Source organism: Cupressus sempervirens, chromosome 7 (assembly GCF_028749045.1).
Source record: "Cupressus sempervirens isolate cs-2001-9-10 chromosome 7, ASM2874904v1, whole genome shotgun sequence".
NCBI lineage: Eukaryota > Viridiplantae > Streptophyta > Pinopsida > Cupressales > Cupressaceae > Cupressus > Cupressus sempervirens.
In genome coordinates, this window is record NC_143124.1 from 776623642 (window position 1) to 776647102 (window position 23461).

Below are 23461 nucleotides of genomic sequence, written 5' to 3' on the forward strand. Positions count from 1 at the left end.
TTACTCCATATCTCTAAAAGGGTTACAAGAATCCTATATACAAGAAGGTCTTCTCTAACTCTTTTGCTAATTTATAGTTATCTAACCCATGTTATGTTGTAGTTTATCGAAATGATTTACATGTTCAAATGTTTAAATCTACATTTAAAATGAAAGATTACTACATCTTGTTCACAAAATATTCTAACTTGGTTTTCTTAACCATTTGAAATAAAAGTTTGCATTTAAAAGCATTATAAAACTCTCACCTCACCTATTTCCTATAATAAAAAATCTATTTAATACTATACACCATTAGTAGATTTACTCTATATTTACATTTGATACTTAAATATTTATTTATAAATTAAAGGATGTAAAATTCTGGTTAATCATAATTTTCATCAAAATATTTCTTAACTAATAATATTATTTACAAGTCTTATTTTATTACATTAAATATTCAATAAATGATATTTTTTAACTATACATATATATAAGATGACAAAAATTATAATATTATTAATAGAAAAATTAGAGATCAACATCTATTTTAAGTCATAATTTTACTTCAAATCATACATATATTGAATATTGCAAACTAACTTAATAATTCTAATTTGGTATTAGTTTCAAATTAAATTAATAATAGTCTACTAAATATAATCAACATTAAATAATTTACTTCATTTTTACCTATAAGTATTACCCAATAGTTTACTTATTAAATATAAATATATATAAATATTAATAATGAAACAATTTAATACTATAGCAAATAATAAATATTTCTTCAAATATAATTTCCATTAAAATTTTACTTTAAAAGTAATCCTACTTCCCACATAATGCTCATCTTATTTACTAATTAAATTTTTTTATAGAATCTATTGTTAAACCTATAACTAACTAAATTAAATAAGGAGCATACTTAGTACTATTTTATTTTATTTGTTTTCCTTTAGATTTTCGCTATCTTTTTTGCTACTTATAATTTGTAAATACAAGGACTAAACTACATATAATAATTTAGAAACCACATATGATAAAATATAATAAAAGAAAAACTATAAATAAATTTAAACTAAGACAACTTACCTTAATCTCCCTCCCATAATTGTGGATACTTAGAAAACTGAGACTACTATGATTCCTTAGGGGCCCACGTGTAGATTTCAATAAGATAAAATTGATATTATTCCATCCCTAACATTGACGTAATTTATGTTTACAGCTAGAAAAGTTGTATGTAATTGCTTTTCGATATTTTAATCATTTAACCTTTTATTTATTTATTATATTATATAGATTTCAATTTCAATTGAACATATAGTGTTTAGGCTTCCCAACCCAGCCTTTTGGCATAATTTCAGTTTGGCAGATACTACCATTCAAAAAAATAAAAATAAAAAAATTAGTTGCTTGTTTTAGTTTTAAACAAGAATGTCCATATCTATCTATGTAATTGATTAAATTTTAAGGATATTTTTTGTTGATATATTTAACTTAAAAATAAATAAAAAATAACAAGAGCTCTCTGCGAGTTGGAGTCCCTGCCTTATGGGATCATAATGGGGTTGTAGATGTAGAAATTGTTTGGGAAGGCAGTGAATGGGTGGATGATTTAGAATTGTTTGAGTTATAAAAGGCTATGTGTAACAAAGGGCATTTGATATAATAATGTAGACTCTACCAACGTTCTTCAATACAACAAAACTATTTGCAAAGTTCAAAAAATAAGAAACCAAATTTGTGAGTTCTTATAATTTGGTCATAAAGTATCTGGGACCAAATCCTCTTTATTTTTCTCTACGCTGGGACAAGATCCATGCCTACTCAAATCGGAAGAGTCGACTGAAGATTGCCTGCTGTAGTCAAAGGATGCAGAGTGGGTGAAGTTAATGCTGCTTGAATCTCTCTAAAGTAGATGAATTTTATTCATTATCTGCTTCTGTCGCAGGGCTCTTTCAGGAAACAATACTTCTTTCATAGCATTATCCAGCGCAAATCTTTCATTCTCTGAGCCTGTTGATTATTTTTGCAGAGTTTTAAAGCAAATGCAATGGCTGGAAATGGTGCCCAGTACCATAGTAGCATCTACAGTAGCACAAACATCAGAAACTTTGTTGATTTGCCAGTCGATTCCATTGCCTTCGCATCATGGCACATAGGCATTGGCCTGTAGGCTAATGCCATAAAGTGGGAAGGGATTCTACATAGTTATGGGTGGGGGGTTCTATTGCCTCACGTGTCAATGCACACTGCCATTATGGAAGATGATTCAGTTTAGAAGATGGCATCTATCTCAATCACAAAGCAGGGGTATCGTGTCTTCTCCGGGCAATCATCCGTCTCTTCAATCCAGTTATATCCGGGGTAAGCCGCATTTTCAGTTTGCATTAAATGCATTCTGACAAACTTCATTTCCATCGATATTTTTATATTTCCATTGATAAATTGGTCTGTGGTCACGATTGATCTTTTTTGGCCTCGTGTCTGCATAAAGCAATTGTTCATTAATTGCACTCTTATCTGTTGGATTTTTTCTAAATTTTCCAAATACAAAAATTGGATTTATGCCCAAGAAATTAGGCTTTAACCAATCAAAAAACAAGAATTTTACTCATCATAAATGATTTTAAAAATAAACAGCTCAAAACTTTAGAATCAAATTGTTTATTTGTTTGAAAAAAACAAATGGGCGGGGGAGGGGGGGGGGTTAAAAGAAAACATTAGTTCACTGCCATATACATAAGGCAAGGACTAATAATAACTAAATACTTACTGATACTATTTAATTAAATAATTTATATAAACTACAATATAAATAAAGGACTTCAACAAAAAATCATTATCATCATACCAACTACTGGCATAAAGGAATAGGGCATGGGACCTACTAGAGATTTCCATTATGGACACCGACAAGTCATAAATAAATAAAAAAATTTTTTTTATAATAAAATTATTTTACTTTATCACACAAGTCTTATCACATTCATAAAGCACTTTATTATTAGTTTACTATAACTAGATGTATGCACGAGATTCATTTTGAATTCTCAATAAATTCCAACTCCCCCTTAATTCAAATAGTTTGACTATTTGTTCGAGTCTTTTGATAGGGTATTTTTAGGAGTTAATTTAGGATGAGTGATTGCTTAAGTGGGTCGGTGGGGCTACCTGGCCACCCCTATAATAGTTCTCTATCTTATTATTTATTTTATTTTATTTTATTGTGATTATTCTCACTCTAACATAAGAAGTTCAATAATGGATGATAACTTCTTGTTTTCGCTAAAATCTAGGCTTTTCATAAGGGATGTATAAAAGATAAAATGGTATTTTCCCATGATAGTCTTTCCATATGCATGAGTTTTATTGGTTTTCTAACTAACTTTTCAAACATCAACTTTTTCATTAGATATAGGTTTTGACTTTTAGTCTTAACAAGTGACTCAGATTAAAAATAGGAGATATTATAGGTAGTTTAATTTGTAACTCTTGAAATTCTTACACTATTTATTTATTTGTTTCCCCATACTAATTTCAAAATCCTGTAGGTGACTTTTTGAGAGTATATATATATTTGTCTTGTTTTCTTTTAAAGGATATAGAATCTAAGTTTCTAACATATTAGGAATTTTATTTAGTGGGTTTTGAAGCTAGGATAACAAATATTCTAATGCACTATTTAAATTTTCCTTCCACATTTCCATTGTATTTACATACTTAATTTGAAAGTGATGTAAAATATGATTTAAAAATAAATAAAATTTATTATTATTATTATTTTATTTTTTTAACTTGAAAATAATCATATAAAATAAGATAAATATTATCTTCTCTACACTAAACATAGACCCATTTTGCCCAATATTCTCTAAACCTAGCTGCTCTGATACCAAAATGTCATGCCCAAATTTTCTTGAACAAGACACACACATACACACATACAATAATAATATTCAATTTTATTTCTTGGAAACAATTTAAGAAATATTAAAACTAAAATAAATTCACATTATTGAAAATTCCTTTCAAATATTACAATCATAATTGGATCCTTACATCAATTTAAAATTACATGAAGATCTAATTCTGATATTTTACAATACATAACTTTTTACAAATGGTCATAATAAATCATCTTCAAATATCCAAAAAAAAGTGAAAATATTCCAAGGTTTTCTTCTACACATATCCATTTAGAAAATCTATACAAACAACCTTGTAAACCATGGAGAGCTCACCTCCCATCCTAGGTCTCTAAGAGACCACCCATCGAGTTTGCAGAACCAAGACCAACCATGTAACAATCAATCAAACACATATAAATCAACAATAAAAGATACAACATTTAACACCCTTTTTGAGCTTACACAATAGATTACCAGAGAAACCAATAGAATGGGTGAAGGTGTGCCTAAAAGCCCTAAGGAGAAGCCAAATATAGAAAACCAAATCTTCCTTCACAAGACTTACAAAATAAATTCCAACTCTCAAAAAATGTCTCCCCTTATCACCTCCAAAGTGCATAACAAAGTACTAGCACATGCAACCCATACTACATGCTTATCCCTCTACCTTTCAGGGAAGAGACTCTGCACTCAGGGGATAGGCCCAACTAACCCCTTCACCTGAAGGCCAATTCTTCCCTCCCAAGGGTGAGTGATTTCCTTCCACACCCATAACATCATACTCTAAAAAATAAAAATAAAAATAAGGCAATAAAAATTCATCCACACCCATCAATACAACAGGGACAATGAACAACACACATATGCATTTGTAGCAAAATTTACACATCTTTTATTCAGAAAAATAATACAACACATAGTTTCTAAAACATGACAAAAGCTCCAACCTTTCTCCAAGCTATGGTAAATGAACCGATTTAAGAAGAACCCTCTATCCTTCCTTAATCCAATCTCTAAAACCCAAAAAAAATCTCTAAAACTAGAGAGTGGGTGAATGCCAACTCTATTTTCCAATTTCCCTCTAAAAGAAAAACATTCCTAATTTTTCTTCATCATGAAAGAGAACAACACTTTAACTCCACCTAAGTTTCCCTATTTAGTTGGAATTATCAACTCACTGGAGATAAGGTGGGAATTTGGGTAAGTCTTCTTCCATTTTCGAATACTTAAGAAATGGGATTTTAAAAGTGTTAGAAAAGAGATTTTAACTCTAATAAAGCCAAAATTAAAGCCCTAACATATAGTACTAACATGTAGGTAACTTAATTTCACTAAAAGAACACCCTAAGACTCAAATAAAGCCCTCTAAAGTCACGCTAAACTTGAAATCCGGAATTTAATTTAATTAAAGCCTTCATAAGATATTTTTTATGCAAGGGAATCAAAATTTAAACATTTCTAACAAGTTAGAAATAAGGTTGGGTGTCTTTTGCCAATGTCTCAGCTTGACTTGCCATTTAAACACATAACAACACAAGTGTCAAGTGACACTATAAATATAGATTTAACATTACGAGTGGCAAATTAATTTTCACAAAAAGTACTCTAATCTAAAGCATCCTTTCACATTATGTTCACAAAGTAAAATACTTAACAACGCGGTTAAGATCTCTTCATTAGATTTAACCTTGGTAATCTCAATTAATACAAAGGTGTAGTCTTAATTCTCCATTTTACCATGATTATTTCCTGCACACTCAAACCGCATATTAGTAGTCTAAGATAAATAAATCATATGCATATATAAATCCTAAATTAATTCTATATTATTAATTGAATCAAAACATAAATAATTTCTCAATCAAATTTCAAATAACATTTTTTTTTTCCATTTCCAAACCATTGTTCATATATAATACTTGCATAATCAAACTAAACATGATATGACCATTTGCAACTTTTCACTATTTTCAAATATATAATCCGTCTAACCTTTTCATTCAAACATAATTTTGTACTCATCAATAAAATAATCAACCAAGTACATGAATATACATAATCATCAAGCATCATCAATAAGTTCTAACATCATAATAATCACTATAAAAACAAACTATCCCATAGTATTGAGTAGTCTAAATAACAGTCCAAAATAAGTCCAACATATAACAAGGTGTCAAGATATAAAGCATTTGAAATGTAAATAAACTACTATACTATGTTATGATGGGCCAAGGTGAGGCCTCACAACTTCTTTAGCCTTTTCAGTAGTGACTCTTGTTCTAGCCCTTGTGGTAGGTGTTGTAGGATTGGGCTGATTAGGTTTAGCAACCTTCTTTGGTTTGTTCACTTCTTGTGTCTTTGCTTTTCTCTTTTTCTTAGTAGCTGTAGGTACTTCATTGGCTTCTTCTTCCTTGTCACCTTTTGCAATTTCTAATTCATCTTTTTGTGGGTCTTCTCCCTAACCTTGTGTCAATGTCAATGGTGCTTGAGCTTGTGTTTCCTCTTCTCCTTCATCATCTTCCTCTTCTTCTTCCTTGACTCCTTCACCAAATCTTTCTTTCAATTTCTTTACCAGTTTGTTCTTTTTCTTGATTACTAAAGCAGTCTTCAATTCCATTGTAATCTTTGATTTGGTCGAGTGATAATTTCCAAATATTGTAGCTCCTTTATCCACTTCTTCTACAAGTAGTGTTGTGATTGTTGTAGAGGCCTCATCAATATTTATTTCAGCCATCTCACCCTGGGAATTGTTTCTTGTACATATGTGAAATCAATATCAACTAGGAAGAAAACATCATCAAAATGTTTCTCCACTAGTAAGACCAGTATCCTCTGCCTTTTCTTCATAGATTGTTTGAAACCTTCAAAATAACTTGACATAACAAATTCAAAGTTATCACCTAGGTGCTCAATAAATTCACCTATTTGAACTACAATAGGTCTATTCACCTTCCATGCAACCTTACCAAATGTAGGAAATGCATTTTGCACATAAAAGAAAATACATAGAAGAATAGATCCAAATTTACATTGTACACTTTTGGTCTTCCTTATAGCTCCCAAATTCTCAATCAATTGTTGCAACTGCAACTCGGCAAGATCATAAGTATGATCCTTCTTCACTATTTTATAACCCATATCAACTAAAATTCAAGGTACACTATTTAATCTACTAGATTGATAAAACTTGTGTTCTATAACCCCCACTTCAAAATCTATCAGGGGATCTATGATAGTATCAATTGTCATTCCTCTTTTATTCCACACAACCCCTGTGTTCTTTTCAATTATTTCCTTAGCTTCAGTTCTCATTGTCTTAGGCCAATCTAGGGTTGGATACCCTATCACCCTATGAAAAATCTTCATAGTGATTTTTACTGGCCCATTTTCTAACCATACAGAGTTGTCATGAATTCTACTCAAAACAATTTTTATCCACTCTGTCTTAAATATGTTGGGGAAACTTAGGGCACAAGTTAACCCTTTCTTCTCAACAATTTTAAACTCTTCCTTCAACACATCATTCTCACATAGTTTTCCATATGTTTCCCTAGTTTCCATATCACCTATACTTCCAATTTTGCATGTGTAACAATTTTTGACATCTTGAATCATCAAAACTTGTGGTGGTATCATGGATAATGCCCTGGAGGGATCCTGTTTGCAAGCTATATCTGGGATGTAAAAGTAGGTTGTTTGATTTTATTACTTATCAAATTCACATTTAAAACCTCTTTGCCCTCTACACCTTTTGTTGTTGAAGAACTAGATGCCATTACATGAAACTAGGGTTTGCAAAATTTAAAACTACATAGCTCGGCACTCGATAAATACCTTGTGAATCCTACTGGAATGGTGTTGAACAACCTTTCAAATCTCTTGCAAACACTCAAATCAAATTATCTAGATCATCTTTAGCTCTTCATGCTTTTCATTAAATTTGAATGATGTTAAATGAGAAAAAATCAATCAAATATCCCTTAAAATACTGCATTTAATGCTAAGTGCTTACACAACTATAAGATCATCAATCGGCTTCAATTGAATTTTTGGCTCACTCAGCATCCATGTCTTTTTCCATATGCTTGAAAACCACTACAAATGTGATCTTTACTAACAACCTTTTCTAGTTTGACATCCACTAACATTTCACTCGGCAACCAAAGTGAAACTTTTCATGCTTGGCAATAACATGAAAACTGACAAAACTTAAAAATTTATTCTTGATTTCTTGTAACACTTTGTATCTTTATTCATGCATATGTAATATTTTCAAAACTAAATCTTTTGTACTGATGTATAGTATATCCTTTTAAATATATGTCCCACATACCTCTTGATTGCTTAATTTGATGAGGTGTGATCACTTGACCCATTGGGTGAATTGATCCCATCTACACTTGATGTGTTGCAATCTTCCTTTTTTCTCCATGTTTTGTTCATCTCATCTTTGACATTCTAAACATTCACCTTTCCTTTTTCTTTGTTGAACTCACAACTTGGTGCCTTTGACCTTGTTGGACAATATCTTCTTATGTGACTAGTCTTCAAACAAATAAAACATGTGGTTTGACTCAACCATCTTTTGTAATCACTTTTGAAATGCATTCTAATACAATTCTCAGAAATATCTCCATACTCTTGATAATAGTGACAACTATACCTTGTATTATAATCCCAATTATAAGAGTTTTCATTGTTCTTTACCTTTATCTTTTTGTTTGATGACCACTTGGGTTTTATCTGCACTCAAAAGCTCCATGTCAATACTTTTGATAGTTATAGAAGTATCCTTCAAATATTTGAGTGTGCATGGTCTTGGTTTTACATTCATGTTCTTGATGGCCTAGTTTGTTGCACTTGTGGTAGTGACCCATGTTCTTCTACTTATCATTTAGATTTATAGTTTTACTCATACAAACATTAGCAATATGTCCTATCTTACCACAATTATGACAAGTAGGTTTGGAGTTCTTACCTTTGTTACTTCTTTCTTCACCACTTTTGGATGATTCTCCTTCTCTAGTACTAGTGTATCCCAATCTAGATGTATCATTGTTAGATCTAGGGAATCTCATCAATTGTTTAAAGTACTTGATGGCTTCACTAGGTTTATTGAAACTTTCAACAAACTCCTTTTCCCTTTTCAAATCATTGCTCAACTATTCATTCTACAACTTTATTGTTGTGATCTCAATGTCTTTATTGTTTATATCAAGATTAGTAATCATGACTTGATTCATTGTTTCCAATTGCATGTGAGCAATCCTATTTATCTCTTATGATTTTTCTTCCAGTTTACTGGTCAAAACTCTTTTTTCATCTTCAATCATGACTTTTTATTCCATAGCTTTCTTTTTCTATTTGGTCACCTCACATAGTAATGTGGCTTGTGATTCTTGCTCTATCTTTAGATTTTTGATCTCTTCAGTTAGGGTTTTGTTCTTTTCCATTAGATTTGCAACTATTGCGTTAAATTCATTAGAGTTTCCATTTGCAAATAGTTTAGTAGTGACCATATCTTGGTATTGTGTGTCATTCTCCTTGATAACAATTTCCTTCCTTCTTCTCAATGATTTCTTTAGATCTTCTCTTGCTTCATTCAATTGATTTAGAATGAGTTGTATTTTGATCTCTTGGTTCTCAATAATCTTTCCCAACTTGTAGACTTCCATTTCCATGATCTTTCCTCAAATCTACAAAGCTTTACTTTCAAAGGACTTTTTTCTTATACCAATTGTTAGAAATTCAATAGGAAATGTAAAATCTAAGGAGGGGGGGGTGGTGGGTGTTAATTAGTGCTTCAAACTTTTACCCATAAAAACATTCACCGCACATCCATCTCAAAATTTAACAAGTAAACAAAAATACCACATCAAGCATATACATCTAAAGTATGTAAACAAGTAAGCATTCACAAATGTATGACATAAGATATTATTACCTAGAAAGCCTCCAATGATAAGGTAAAATTGGGGTGGGGATGACACCTAGAAATCTTCACTACTACAGTAATAAAGTGTATCCAATGAAGGTTACAATATTTGATCATGAAACATGATCTACCCTGTGAAAGGTCTATCCTATTAAAAACTTACAAAGACTATTAGGTCTTTTCCTATTAAAGGATTTCAACACTTTGTTAGAAGTGTGCTTGATTACAGGACTTTAACTCACAATTAAGTAAGCCCCTTGTTAGAGGATTTCAATATAGCCTGTTAGGACTACTCTGTTAAGAGATTTAACTAATTCACCTATTAGAATGTATCAGCTATGATCTTGTGATTAGCACTCTATTGCTTGATGTTAGATCACCTCTATACTAATGTGTACTTGATCCTTTCTAATCAGATGTCTCTCTAATGTCCACTGTTTCCTTTCCTCTATTTTCCTTTAACTAATTTTGCAATGTAACTCAAATTATAATACCTTGGTCACCATGAATGTCCTAGTTGTGCATGTAAACTCTCCTTCTCTACTCTTCTCTCTCTCTAAAATGTTTAGGGTCTATCTTTTGTAAGAAGACCTAAGTGACTTAGGATTACGTATGAATCAAAGGCTACAATTCATCCATATTGCCACTTAAGCCTTCTCTTTTCCTAATTGGATGCATGTAATACATAGATATCATACTTAAGATTCATCCTTATCAAAAAAAGATCATAAATCAATCCTTAAGATGGATTAAAAATGGTTTACATAGTAGTTTTTGCCAATACAAAAAACTATGTCAAAACTATGTTACTTGGCATCTGAAGTCCTTGGTGCTCAGCACTAACTATGACTTCAATGATGTCACTCGACATCTAAATGACATAGCATGCACTACTTCCTTGACACCTAAATCACTCAGCACATACTATATGCTCAACGCTTGAATGACTTGGCACATGAGTGACTTAGCACATGTTGTTTCCTCGGCATGCTCTAACTTATATGTTGTGCTCGACATATGTTACTTGTTTGGCATGAACTAAGTAAATGACTTAAGTGTATAGACACTCACTTGTCAAAACCAATATGGGATTAAAAAAAATCATACAAAAATAAACTAATTAGAAAATTTTAAAAAAATACACAAGTTTTAGATCACATTCTCACCTATCATCTTGCTAAAGGGTTTTATAAAATACTAGATATAACCTTATGTTTTGTGGAGCCCACAAAAATAACTATGTTATGTTTTTCAACAAAAATAGGAACAATTTTCTATGTGTACATGGTTTGACCCTCTTGATATTATCCATTTTTCAAAAACCATAGTAGTTTATAAACTAGATTCTTAGTACTACATATTTTGTGTTTTACACATTTTTTCATTTTGATTGCATGGCCCTCAAATAGCTTTTCCATGATCAAGTTTACCTGATTTTAGGAAAAATGATGTCCACTTTTACCCTCCTTTTTGCACACAATCTTGGTGCACTTACCCGTAATGTCTTAAAAAAAAAAAAAAGTATTTAATGCCTAGTGGTCAAATCAAATATGTAAAGGCTGGTTTATACTAGGAACACAATTCCATAGAAAATAACAAAAACTATGAAACATAGGCCTAAACTTTGGCCTTTCCCTTGCCCTTCTTTGCTAGCAATTTTTTTTTCTATTTATTCACTAGAAACCTATATAGTTTATTTGATTCCTCTACACCAAGGCCATCATCCTCATTCTCCTGATGCAAGTACTAGATAGTGGTGACAACATCATGAGTCACTTTCATTGAAAACTTAGATAGAGTAGTGAAGCTATCATCCAAAGCATTGAACTGGGCATTGAGTGCCTCCATATCCCATTTTGTGTTCTTGACCAAACGAAATAGCTCCTAGAACCCAACACAATTTCCCTTAAACACATCCTCACTTGCGCCTACAACACCATTGGGTTAGTAGAAAACATATTCTTTTCTTTTTTGTCCATCCTCATAGGGGAGGTAGTCATCATCGATGAGGTATCCTTAGCTCTCCATTGGGAAGGGATAACATTAGAGGTGAAGTCCACTCTCTTTATAGTGAAGCTAGAAGACACATGAGTAGTATTGTCTCTAACTTTCTTATTTTTGTTTATTTTAACCTCTTCCAAAGTAAATTTATTTTCCCCTATCCCTTCTCCTAGATCTTCTTCCTCCTTGCCCATTCTTTTGTTCCCATTCCCCTCCTTCTTCTCACTATTTTCTAACTCCATCTCCTCAATAATTTCCAAATTTCTAGTGGCTTTAAATTATTTCACTCCTATCATGGCCAATCTATCTGATCTCCTTTGACCTCTTTCATTATCATCCCTAGAGTTGACAAGGTCCATTTCCTTAGTCTTTGCTATTTTTGGCTTTTTCTTGTTTTGGGTACCATTTGAAATATTAGAATTCTTTTTAGGGTTACTAGAGGGGGTGGAATAAGAGAAAGGTTGGATAGTTGGGGTCACTAAAAAACCCCCTCCATTAGTAGAAGGATATGGTGGGTCCTAGTTATTTACAACACTACAAGGTGGAGCAAGGGTCATGTGGAAATTATAGAGGCATATGATAAGACATTGATGCAAAACAATGCAACTTTTTCCTTTTTTTTTGTCTATCCCTAACCTCAAAAATAGTAGCTTCAAGATCTTGTAAAAGGTTCCTTACATATATGTGTGTAACCTTTGAGGACGTTAGAAGCTTTTTTTGCCAAATCTCATTTCTCCATTAAAACTCAAGTTTCCTCAAAAACTAAAAATAACCTTTTATAGATTTTGGATTCTAGATCATCATCATATGAATTTCATAGTATTTTGATTAGGTATATAATGTTATCATTTCAAAATAATGAAAGTGAATATTTTAACATTTGAGGAGATGCTACTTCAAAAAAAGGGAAAAATAGTAAATCATATCAAAAAAATCTAAAGCTTATTTTTAGTACTAGAGGAGAGAGTCGTCTTCAAGAAAATGTAATTTTTTTCAAGAAAGTGTAGATTTGATAGGGAAGTTTTCACATGAGAAAAAAAAACTATTGGTTTTTGATAAGTTCAACTTCAAGTACTTATAATGGAGAAACTATACATCAAAAATCATTTTTTTGCACAAGATATACATTTCATCTATGACATATTTTGAAACCTAAAAAAAAAGATTATTCACATATACTTGTTTGACGAGAACTTCACCCTATATTTTTTTCCATTTAAAAAAAGGACTTCAAAATTTTTTTAAAAAATAGCTTCTTCTACTCAATAAAAATTTGAAATAATACAAGCATAAACTTTATCAAATTTTACACATTTCATCAATTTACACCATCTTAAAATTCTTAACAAAAATGTCACCTTTATGTGTTGGAAATATAAGAGGAGTAGCTGAGAGGGGAGGGTTGAATCAATTACCACTAAAATAATTCCAAATCCATTAGATGTCAATATAAACCTCATTTTAAGTCACAACTAGGTTAGAACTAGATATTCATTGTAACTTAGTTAACAAAGTAATCTTAAGATAATTATGTGTATTAACCTTTAGTAACTAAGTTGTAGAAAGATAAAGCAATAAGAAAATAACATGAGACACATGAGACAGCAAGATTTAACGTGGAAACCCAATTTGGGAAAACAACCAATGCAACTAGTTACAACTTTTAACTCTTTTGAAGTGAGCCCTGTTAAAGGTTATAAAACACACTATTAGGTGTGATTCTATTAAATGATTTAAATCACCCTGTTAGGAGCGGCCTTGTTGGAGGTCTTAAGACACTTCAATCTAGAAATGCCACTTGGTTAGAGGATTTACAAAATGACTGTTAAGTCAACTTTGTTAAGAGATTTCTTCACTGCTACAATTGTTAGAGAGTAACAATGATTGACTTGATTGACATAGCAACTAAATTATAGATTTAGATCACCATTCTAGCTTATCCTCTAGGTCCTCTTTGATCAGAATATTCTTTGCAACTCCTTGGATACTCTACTTTAAATAAGATATCCTTATTTATTTGCATCTTATCTTCTTCTCCACTTTCTCATATTTCAATCCACATCTTGACCTTTCAAATATATGAAATCCAATGTCAAGTTGGCTTGAATACCTTTCAAATAAATAAATAACATCCACTGAGTTGGCTTGCATAAACCAACTAATAGATAAAATTAATCTGTAGTAGGATGGCCAAAACTGAAAACTAGGTCACTCAATTACCATTAGGTTCCTTAGTAACTAACCTGACTCAGTTTACATTGAACTCCTTTGGTAATTGACCTAAATCAGTTTACACTAAACTCGTTAAACTTTTTTTCTATTGAACTTATGCTCAGATGATACTAGAGTCTTTCACACTTCTCTTGCAACTGGCAGTGCTCAGTTAGAGTATAACATTTGTATAACATCAGTGACAACATAAAATTGAATAATTGTTATCAACTTTATGTTGTTAAATATAAACAATTTTCTTGTTGTTATCATTTTGCTTTATAAAAGGTGACATAGGTTTTTGCATTTACCCAAAAGAAAGAACAAAATAGAAACTTCATGATGATTCCTAAAATGATTTAGGAGCTGAGAAATTGTAATAGTAACACATGCAAAATCTACCTTCCAGGTTTAGATACTTCATGAAAATAAAACATACCTCATTCTATAGGGACACGAGGCCTTCATGACTAAATCCAACCTTGAATCTCATAGGTTCTTCAATTTTTTAAAGAACATATCCAAGCTTTTTTCATCAATGACCTGGGTGTGTGCACCAAGTTGGTGTACAAAAAAGTGGACACCCCCAAAAAGAAAGCAACACTTTCAATAACCCAATCAGGTTTTTAATAACCTGATTGGGTTATTTAAAAGTGAGATGCCAGCTAGGATTGGTATCCAAACCTAGCCATTATACTTTAAAAAACTCGATTAGGTTTTGTAAACTATATATTGTGACTATTGTCTGTGTTTGAGGGCATTTTTATACCCTCAAATGATAGCAACAGCGTGGATTGTGGAGGAGAACACCAAAACCCAATCAATTTTAGCATAAAAAGTTATTTTTGATTGCATTTCCATCCATGATGTCTTGAAAATGAGGCAAGTCTTCATTTTTTTCATCGGTTATGTATTTTTTTAATCAAATTTTGTAATGTGGTTTTGTAATTATTTTTAATTTAATTTAATTTTTTTATAGATGCATCAAGGAATCCAAGAAAATGAGTGAGAGAAGAAAGACCACCTCCTACACAATCAAACCCTCCACCTGTCATGACACAACCACAAAACACTCCACCCATTGTGACACAACCAAAAAACCCTCCACTTGTGGTGGCACATCCACAAAACCCTCCATTAAATCTTCTCATTCAACAACCACTGCACCCTCCACGCATATAATTACATCATTTAACTACTACACAAGAGGACACCATAAACCACCCCTCACAAAATAGTGCTAACATTACCCAAATGGTCAATAGGTTGCAGTCATCTACACTTTCTCACCACTCAACCCTAGTGAATACAATTGAACAAATGACCCAAAATGCAAATGAGGTGTCTAGAAAGGTTACAAAATGGGGTACATGGAGTGATAGGTGTCATGCAATTTATGACAATGGGTTATCATATCTGTAAGTGAAAGATAAATATATAAAGGTACTATATGTTCTCTTTTCACTGATCTTATATCCGGCTACTCCCTATTACAACCAAAAAAATTTCTATTCATTGGTGCACTCATGCTAGGATGAGATCATGTTTTTGAGATAGGTGGTATATGGTATTTGACCTACTACTATGTAATAATTATGAGGTGCCTCTATATTTTTTGAGAAAGCTATATTGTGAGTTCATCCTTGGTAAGAAGCCAAATTACTTTAACATCTGTAAGTTCTAGGGTAGAGGGAGAGGCTCTACGCAAGATAGACCTAGGGCTCATATGGTGGTATCACAACATGAGAGGAGATGTAAATCATTAAAAACCATGCATCATGTTTTGTTCCCATCAATTGAAAAGTAGTCTATTGATTTACAGACTCTTCATGTGGCTTCATCATTAACAGATGTTATCATTGAGCATGGCTCATAGTTAGGTGCTTTTACTTCACCTAGGGCACCCCAACCATCATGAGATGCACCATTAGGGTCATCAAAACATACAAAAACTCTATCATCATCACCTCTAGCACTAGGATCATCATAGCATGTGACAACTCCATCATCATCACCTATGGCACCTTGGTCATCACAACCTACGACAACTCCATTAGCATCACTTGCACCACCACTGTCATCTCCACTTATGTCACCTACACTGCTAGTGCCACCTCTACTTGTATCACCTATACCACCAATGTCATCCTCACTTGTGCCACCTACATCATCATCACGTGCATCATTATAGCCTTTAGGGGCCAATCAACATTTTTGTTTTAGCTGTCAGCACATGTGTGATGGGATAGATATGGAGGCGTCTAAGGATGGAGTGTCATCTCATCCATCTGTACATTATGGGCATACTTTTTATTCATATAGAGGTTAGAATTTCACACTCATAGATGATTTGATGGCGATGGTCTTTGGTGGATAGGATACACAGGTTTGTTTGTTTGAGTTTTAACATGATATTATTTAATCACCTAAATATATTAAAAGTAAAAAACATTATTTTATAGATCACTTTAGATTGATATGTCAACAATATGCAATGCAAGGTACAACAATCAATATGAGAACACCACATAGTACTTGTTTTGCTGGAGGTGTGAGAGTAGTAGCAAGAACACCCGAGGTAAAGTTTTTTAAATATTCTTAAAGGAATAATAATACATTGGCTTTAAAATATTGTTTCTTAATTGGTATGAAACTAACAACTCACTTATAGATCCTTTTCCATCTCCTACCATCATTGAAACCCTCCCATTCATCAAATCCATCCAATTCCCATCCACATCTCTTGCTCCTAGCATTACCCAAACCCCATCTAATGAACCTCATGAGTTTTGACATGACATTATTTAATCACCTAAATATTTTAAAAGTATTTTTAAAAAATATTATATAGAGAACTTTAGATTGATATGTTCAAACAATATGCAATGTAGGGTGCCGCAAGTAGTATGAGAATACCACATAGTACTCATTTTACTAGAGGTGTGAGGCTAGGAGCAAGAACACTCGAGGCAACGTTTTTAAAATATTTTTAAAAGTAAAATAATACATTGGCTTTGAAATATTATTTTTTAATTGGTATTCTTAAAAGTACAATAATACCTTTCCATCTCCCACCATTATTGTAACCTTTCCAAATTCATCAAATCCATCCACATATCTTGCTCCTAGCATACCTGAACTCCATCTAATGAACCTCATGAGTTCATCCTCCATATATGCATCAACATTGAAGAACCTCCATATCACATAGGGTGTCTTGTAGGAGTTTGGAGATCATGAATCTCCAATTTTATTTCTTGTCAAAGTGTCAAAAATTCATTCACATCTCTCTTTTCCTTCTCAATCTCTTTATTTTCAATTTAGGTCTTGTAGTCTTTTTTAGCCCCAGTTTTTCCTATCTTTCAACTATCCTTCCAATATCATCCTTCAAGTCCTTCTTGTGTCTTCATGCCCTCCTATGATCTTCTTGTTTTTATTATGCCTTTTTTTCATTTACAACATTATCTCATCTTTATAACAATACTCTTTACTATTTTATAGGGCTTGTCGGGGGCTGAAATTTCTCAAATTGATGATGCCACACTTTCTACCATTAACTTTGGCCTTGAGAGATATGCGGCATCATAGCTTGCACACCTATCAAGTTTATGATTTGAGTTGAAATCATGATGTGTCTTATTGATTCCTTTTATATTATATTTGTTTCTTCTTTAGGGTACTCCACATAGCTTGAGGTCTGAAGGAAAGGGAAGAAAATTGACAAGAACAACGAAACAAAAAAATTTATTAGATACAAGTCAAGTTTATATTTTAACATTTATTGTGAATGAATGTATATACATGTACTCAATATTGTTGAAATTCTTTAGAATAACTGAGAGGGGGGAATGAATCAGTTATCCAAGGTCTAGATGTATAAATAAAACTTTTCATAGCTTAGTGAACCCATATCAATAAAACATTTTCATCATGCATACCTCCATGAGATTTTGCAATCACTTAAACTTGTGGGTTACTGTCAAATCAATTTTTAGAAATGTAAACATGAAACATAATGGATTCAATAACACATTTGACACAGTGATTTAATGTGGAAACCCAATTTGGGAAAAACCACCAGTAACATGCTACTTATTCTCTCTCTTATGAAGTGATGCCCTATGAAAGGGAAACCCTGTTAAAGGTTTTAATACACATTGTTAAATGTGACCTGGTTAAAGGATTTCAATCAACATGTTAGGAGTGAGCCTTGTTAGAGGACTTTTGATCATTCGCTTGGAATAACCACCCGGTTAAAGGATTTGCAAATGACTGTTAGGTCAACCTTAATCCAAGACTAATACAATGATTAGAAAGTAATAGTAAGGCTTGATCTGATAACAACTTACAACACACTTGCATATTATATATCTCTATTTCAATCCTCCATTCTTCTTAGCTTTCATACACTTCAACTCTGATAGCTTGTTCACCCTTCAATCATCCATACTCTTAAGCCATCTTGCTTTTCTTGCCAATGCAATCTCTTTTCTTAGGTCATTGAATGAAGCAATACCCTAGACTCCTTGTCTTTCTTAGGTTCTCGCACATTAAAACCTTTGCTTCTAACCAAGCATCTCTATAAATAGAGAATTAAGATCTTTTGTCATTTATCCTCCATCATCCATTTTAGGGTTAGGTTAGATTAGGTAGGATTTAATGAATATACCCCTCATTTCATTTCATTACCTTCTAGAAACTTCTCCTTCAATCCTCTTTGAATTTTCCTCAAAATGGTTCATAATGAATTTTGTGCCTCCAACTCATCAACCTTATCTTCCACATGGTTCACACAATCCAAGAAATCAAACTTTTCAGCTTAGATTTATCAAATTCTTGATCTTCCTCATAATGTTGACACTTGGCATTCACTAGCTTATAATGCTCAACACATATTGCATTGCTCAACATCCTTTATCAATTCACTTGGCACAAACTAAAGTTTATTGCTGCTCGACATCAACTAAACTTTACTCGACTTACATTGAAATTGACTTTGCTTGGCTCTAATTGATTTTTTGCTTGGCTTGCACTAACTTTGATTAGCACCTATTGTGCAGAATGTTAAGTTTGGCAAAAAAACTTTGTTTAACTTGTTCTTTTGAACTTAATTAGTGTAACCAACCTTTGTAACCTTAAGTAGATTATCAATGCACTATAATATCATTGTCTTAACTAATTATTGTACTTCTTTTCATATCATAACTCAACCTTTCCTCTAGGTGATATTATTACCTCATTTGATCAAATCCTCTTCATCAATCAAATAAATGATAGTACATAAATTATATAAGCAATTATCTTACCAACAATTAGTAGGTTTGACATCAGTAACAAAACAATGATTGAAACACATTTATCATACTTGTATCAATCTATTTTCAATAATCTTCCTCTTTGGCATTGATGGAAAACCAAAATAACTAGACTTAATCAGTAAGACCAACAAAATACCAAAAAGAAAATAATTCCTTATTTTGAAATCTCTCCCTCTATCAACAACTTTCATCTTCTGAATAGGTTACAAAATTTATGTTCTGATCAATAGAAAATCAATCAACTCATCCTTATGACTCCCTCTTTATTACTTCTTATATCTCCCTCAACATTATGTCCCTCCTACTAGGTAGATGTAATCAATAGGTACACTTTCTCCCTCAGCACACTTACTCCCTTAGTAGTCAAGATTTTTCCTTTAACAGGATAGGAATAGATTAGAATTTCTCCTTCATCTTCCTCAAATTTCATCTCTTAGTACACTTTAACTCTCAACACACTTTCTCCCTCTTTGAAAACAATGACAAAGACTTGCCATCTTCATATGCAGATATGAATATTTTTATTTTCTCCCTCTGTCACCTTACTTATGACTAATTTATAGCTCTAGCTCTTTGATTACTTTAGGAAGCTCCTAAAGTAAGAGCCACTACATCAATGTGTAACATATGTCAATCAATTTGTTTGATGCAGGGTGCTCCTCATGCTTCTTAGATAGCCTTTGATAGGGGTATCACCCCAGCTAGTTTACCTCTTAGATACTCATGAGCATCCTTAGGTAATGCTTTTGTGAAGATATCAACTATTTTATCTTTTGTGTTAACATATTCTATCTTCACCTCTTTATCTTGAACTAATTCTCTCAAGTAATGATACTTGATTGCAATGTGCTTAGTCTTTGTATGCATCACAGGATTCTTTGATATATTTATAGCACTTGTATTATCACTGGTTCAATGATTTCCTCCTTCATACCTTTGAGTAGTTGTTTGATCCATACAATGTTTGTACAATTTACTATAGCAACAACATATTTAGCTTCAACAATAGATTGAGAAATGTAGTTTTGTTTCTTGCTAATCCATGTAACCAGCCTTTTGCCTAAGAAAAATGCTCCTCCGTTGGTGCTCTTTTTATCATCAATATTTCCATCCTAATCAGCATCTGAATAGGCTCTTAAATTAAATTTCTCATTTGTCTTGTAGTATATACCATGGTCTTCTATTCCTTTCAAATATCTCATTATTCTCTTAACAACTATCAACTGATTCTCCCTAGTATTAGCAAAGAATCTTTCAACTATCCCTATAGATAATGCAATATCAGGTCTATTATGTACTACATATTGTAATTTTCCAATCATAGACCTGTATAATGTTTGATTCACCTTAGCTGAAGCATCATTCTTTGAAAATTTATGTCCTATCACCATAGGTGTACTTACTAGGTTGGAATCCTACAATCCAAAAGTTTTCAGTATCTCCTTTACATACTTTGATTGAGTGATGTATATACCATATTTCATCTGATGTACTTGCAAACCCACAAAGAACTTGATCACTCCAAACATAGACATCTCAAATTCTTTCTTCATTTCATTTGCAAAAGCATTACATAAAGTATCTTGACCTCCAAATATAATATCATCAATAGAAATTTTAGATAATAAAATACATTTTTCTTTCTTTGTCTTTAAGTACAAATTGTTGTTATCATCAGTCCTCTCAAATCCAATCTTCACAAGATAATTATGAATCCTCTCATACCATGCTCTTGGTGCTTGTTTCAAACCATATAGATATTTGTTTAGTCTACATACAATGCTTTTGTTGTCAACATCCACAAATCCTTCTTGTTGTTCTATATAAACCTCTTCCTCTAATATACCATTTAGAAATGTAAACTTAACATCCATTTAATAAAATTTGAAAGCTTTGTATGCAGAGTAAGCAAGTAGAGTTCTTACTCCTTTCAATCTTGCAACAGGGGAAAATGTTTCTCCATAGTCAATCCTTTCTTCCTATGCATATCCTTTACAAACTAATCTCGCCTTGTTTCTTGTGACTTCACCATTTTCATCTAACTTGTTTCTATATACCCACTTGGTACCAATCATATTTTTGTCTTCTGGTCTAGGAACTAGAGTCCATGTCTTATTTTTCTTAATTTGTTCAATCTCTTCTTTCATGCCTTTACTCTAGTCCATATCTTCTAAGGCTTCATTGAATTGGGTTCTTGCATGCTTAGAAAACATGTATCATTTCTCAACTTGTTCCTTGTCATTGGTCTAACATCTTTATCTCCAATGATTTGTGTAGTAGGGTGATGTCTCTTGACATACTTAGACAATCCTGGTTCAGCTCTAGCTTCTACATTTGGTCTCTCAACTTTTGAATCACTATGTACCTCTCTGTCAGGTAGTTCAACATCTCTTTCATGTACACTAATTTCAAAATTAGAATGTGCCTCAACTTCATTTTGTAACTTGGCACTTGAAGTAGCTCAGTTCTTGAATGCAACTTGACATTTATAGTATGTGACTCGACAGTCACTGAAACTTGATGTTGGTTTGCAACTTGATTTACAACATCTTCATTAGCAGGCATACCTTCATAAAAGTATACAAATGGTTTGTATTCTTCTTGTTCCTTTATAGGTTTAGCCTCATATACTTCTATATATTCATCAAATTTTGCATTTTCACTTTCCAAAACTTTTTTAGTGTTAGTATTTAGACACTTATAAGCTTTACTTCTTGCGGAATAACCAAGAAATATACCTTCTTCATTTTTTGCATCTAGTTTACCATTCCTAAAATCTTTGAGAATATAGCATTTGCTTCCAAATACCTTAAAATACTTTACATTGGGTGAGTAGCCATACCATAGTTCAAAATGTGTTGAATGTGTACCTTTCTTGACTTGTACATGGTTCAAGGTATAGATAGTTGTACTTACAGATTCTTTCCAATATTTCAAAGAAAGATTCTTCTCCATCATGAGTGTCCTAACATAGTCCATTACATATATGTTCCTCCCTTAAGAAATTCTATTTTGTGGAGGGGTTCTAGGGGTAGATGTATTTCTTTTGATTTCTCTATCATTACAAAACATCTCAAACTCATTTGATTTAAATTCTCCTCCTTTGTCAAATCTCAAACATTTCAAACTTTTACCTGTTTCCTTGTCAACTCTTGCTAGTTACCACTTAAACTTTTGGAAAGCATCAGATTGTTGTTTTAGAAACATAATAGTCATCATTCTAGAATAATCATCAACAAGCATCATAATGTACTTATCTTCTTTATAGCTTTTCACTTCAATTGGTCCACACAAGTTAGTATGAACAATCTCTAATATTCTTTTAGAGGTATGAGTCTTACTCTTAAAACTTGACTTTTTCATTTTGCCTAACTAACATTGTTTGCAAATTATATTGTGAGGTTTCTTCAACTTAGGAAAACCTCTTACTCTTTTCATGTTACTAATACTAACCAAGTTATCAAAATTAACATGACATAACCTCTTGTGTCATAGCTACACATCATCAAATTCTACAATTAAAGAAGTAGCATCCTCTATATCAAGGTAGAATAGATTATCTCTAGTTTGATCACCTTTTCCAATTAGTTTTCCATTAGTATCATATATCTTAGCAATCTTGTTTTCAAACTCAACCTTACATCCTGAATTATTCAGTTGTGATACACTCAAAAAATCATAGTTAAGTCCTTCAACTTAGTAAGCATAATCACATAAAATCTTTTATGTGAGCTTGATAGAAATTTTTCCTTTTGTCAAACATGGTGCATCATTACCAAACCTTACACTATTTCCATCATAATAATTCAAGGTAATGAACTTACTTTTATCTCTAGTCATGTGATGTGAACACCCACTGTCACTGATCCATCTGTCGTTCTTGTTCACACAAGACACTAGTGCAGTTGCCTCATCTTCCTTAGATTCATCCTTCATTGCAACATACACCGCTTCATCAACATGATTGTCAGATCCTTCTTTTGTTTCCTCTTCAGTAATGTAGCAAGATTTCTTGCCTTTGTCTTTATAATCTTTGTTGTCTACATCTCTTCTACTTTTGTATTTGTCACCACCTCTGATATTCTTCTTCTCTA

The 23461-nt window shown here is 32.2% G+C and overlaps 1 pseudogene; it reads left to right on the forward strand.

The window, feature by feature from the left end:
- Positions 1-2272: 2272 nt before the first annotated feature.
- Positions 2273-23461, forward strand: part of LOC149549634 (cyclin-B2-2 pseudogene) — a 55925-nt pseudogene continuing 34736 nt past the window's right edge.